This window comes from Syngnathus floridae, chromosome 4 (genome assembly GCF_059516105.1).
Source record: "Syngnathus floridae isolate MCC-2025c chromosome 4, RoL_Sflo_1.0, whole genome shotgun sequence".
NCBI classification, from domain to species: domain Eukaryota; kingdom Metazoa; phylum Chordata; class Actinopteri; order Syngnathiformes; family Syngnathidae; genus Syngnathus; species Syngnathus floridae.
The window spans coordinates 3,799,807-3,802,730 of NC_142416.1; the positions used below are offsets into that span (position 1 = coordinate 3,799,807).

A 2,924-nucleotide genomic window follows, 5' to 3' on the forward strand; every position below is an offset into this window, starting at 1 on the left:
CCGTCCGAGTTTGGCGAATATTTTCTAAGTGCCAACGGCTCTTGCGGGGTGATGTGTCCGCCTCAGCTGGTTCCCCATGTCGGCCAGAACAAGTGAAAATTTGGCCTCTTCCTGTGTAAGTCTGGCCAAGTTTTGCAAATATTTTCTAAGTGCCAACGACTCAATCGCCGTAAAGTGTCGGCCTCGGCTGGTTCCCCATGTCGGCCAGAACAAGTGAAAATTCGGCCTCTTCCCCTGGAAGTCTGGCCAAGTTTTGCAAATATTTTCTAAGTGCCAACGACTCAACCGCCGTAAAGTGTCCGCCTCGGCTGGTTCCCCATGTCGGCCAGAACAAGTGAAAATTCCGCCTCTTCCCCTGGAAGTCTGGCCAAGTTTGGCAAATATTTTCTAAGTGCCTAACGGTCTAACGGCTCTTCCGCCGAAAAGTGTCCGCCTCGGCTGGTTCCCGCGGTCGGCCGCAAAAAAGGAAAATTCGGCCTCTCCCCCTGGAGCAAGCTGGAAATTTGGGGAAATTTTTCTAAGTGCCATTAGGTACCAGGGGTTGGGGTACCAGGGGTAGAAGTGCAGTACCAACTTTGTTCTTCAGGTGCGCCAGAGTACATGAGTTGGTCCCCCTAGTTAGTGTACTCATTACCTTTACTCCCCTTTCGCAAAATATAGTCAGAACGAGCATGGGGGCGCAAGATTTTACCCACAAACCAAAATGGCCCTGTCCGAGCGCTGGCATTGGCCGTCAGCAGCGCCCTCTGCTCGGACAGCAGAACTGGGGTGGCACGGCACAGCACCCTGGAAGTGCAATACAAAGAGAGTGAAACATTTTCTGGGAAGAAAAGTCTGGCGCAAGTCTGGTGCCAGCAGCCGCGGTAATTCCAGCTCCAATAGCGTATCTTAAAGTTGCTGCAGTTAAAAAGCTCGTAGTTGGACCTCGGGACGCGAGCTGACGGTCCGCCGCGAGGCGTGCATCCGTCTGTCCCAGCCCCTGCCTCTCGTTCCGCCCCCGGGATGCCCTTAACTGGGTGTCCCGCCCGGGGCCCGAAGCGTTTATGTAAGGGAACGGACAGTACAGCCAAGTGCGTAGCGACGAACTTTATTGGAGAAGGGGATGATGGGAACAGCTGGCGCTGGCGCGGCGATCGGGCTGGAGAGGACAAACGATTCTGCGGGGTTCCAAATAGTCAAGCGAGTCAGTATCTTTGGGACTGATGAGCGAAGCAGCATCAAGGGACAGACTGACACTCAGGTCTGCGCTGGCGGCGCTGATATAGCGCTGTCCATGAGCCCGTGGCAGGTGACGGCGATTCCATTGACAGGGGGGCGTGGTCCTGTCGCCGGTGGCACCAGCACGTGACAGTTTACTTTGAAAAATATTAGAGTGTTCAAAGCAGGCCAGCGCCGCCTTGCATACCGCAGCTAGGAATGATGGAATAGGACCCCAGTTCTATTTTGTGGGTTTTCCCTCCTGAACTGAGGCCATGATTGAGAGGGACGGCCGGGGGCATTCATATTGCGCCGCTAGAGGTGAAATTCTTGGATCGGCGCAAGACGGGCCAGGGCGAAAGCATTTGCCAAGAATGTTTTCATTAATCAAGAACGAAAAATGGAGGTTCGAAGACGTAGTTCCGACCATAAACGATGCCGACCCGCGATCCGGCGGCGTTATTCCCATGACCCGCCGGGCAGCGCCCGGGAAACCACCAAGTCTTTGGGTTCCGGGGGGAGTATGGTTGCAAAGCTGAAACTTAAAGGAATTAACGGAAGGGCACCACCAGGAGAGGAGCCTGCGGCTTAATTTGATTCAACAAGGGAAACCTCACCCGGCCCGGACACGGACAGGATTGACAGATTGACAGCTCTTTCTCAATTCCGTGGGTGGTGGTGCATGGCCGTTCTTAGTTGGTGGAGTGATTTGTCTGGTTAATTCCGATAACGAACGAGACTCCGACATGCTAAATAGTTACGCGGCCCCTGAGCGGTCGGCGGGCAACTTCTTAAAGGGACAAGTGGCGTTCAGCCACACGAGATTGAGCAATAACAGGTCTGTGATGCCCTTAGATGTCCGGGGCTTCACGCGCGCCACACTGAGCGGACCAGTGTGTGCCACGTCCCCTGCGCCGAGAGGCGCAGTTAACCATATGAACCCCGCTCGTGATAGGGACTGGGGACTGCAATTATTTCCCACCAACGAGGAATTCCCAGTAAGCGCGGGTCATAAGCCCGCATTGATTAAGCCCCTGCCCTTTGTACACACCGCCCGTCGCTAAAACCGATTGGATGGCTTAGTGAGGTCCTCGGATCGGCCCCGTCTAGAGGAAGAAAAGTCGTAACAAGGTTTCCGTAGGTGAACCTGCGGAAGGATCATTACCGGAGCGATGGAGCGGGATCAGCGGCCCGCGCTTTCGAACGGCGGGGCGGTGCGGGGGGGCCTCCGGGCTCCCCGGCCGCTTCCGCACCGGCGCTGTACAGCGCTTTCCTTACTCCGACTTTGCCGCTTCCCCCCGGGGACGTGGGAGTACTTTCTGCACCTTCCAAACCAGGACGGGGCCCCCTCGCCCCCGGCGCGGCCGAAAGGCGCGGACCGTTCTCGGTGCGCGTTGGCCTGTCGCGCCGCCAGGGCGGGGACCGGCCTTCAAAGTAGGTGTCAGGTGTCCGCAGCGATTGTGGCAGTCCACCCGACCTGTCTTGAAACACGGACCAAGGAGTTTAACGCGCGCGCGAGTTGGAGGGCACGAACAAACCCCAATCTGGCGCAATGAAAGTGAGGAGCCGGCGCGCGCCGGCCGAGGTGGGATCCCGGCCCCTCACATGGGTCGGGCGCACCACCAGCTCGTCTCGCCCGCAGGGTCGGGGAGGTGGAGCTCGAGCGCGCGCGATGAGACCCGAAAGATGGTGAACTATGCCCGGGCAGGGCGAAGCCAGAGGAAACC

General features: G+C 57.4%; 1 pseudogene; it reads left to right on the forward strand.

The window, feature by feature from the left end:
- The first annotated feature begins 696 nt into the window (after positions 1-696).
- Positions 697-2,361, forward strand: LOC148398596 (18S ribosomal RNA; annotated as a pseudogene).
- The last annotated feature ends 563 nt before the right edge of the window (positions 2,362-2,924 follow it).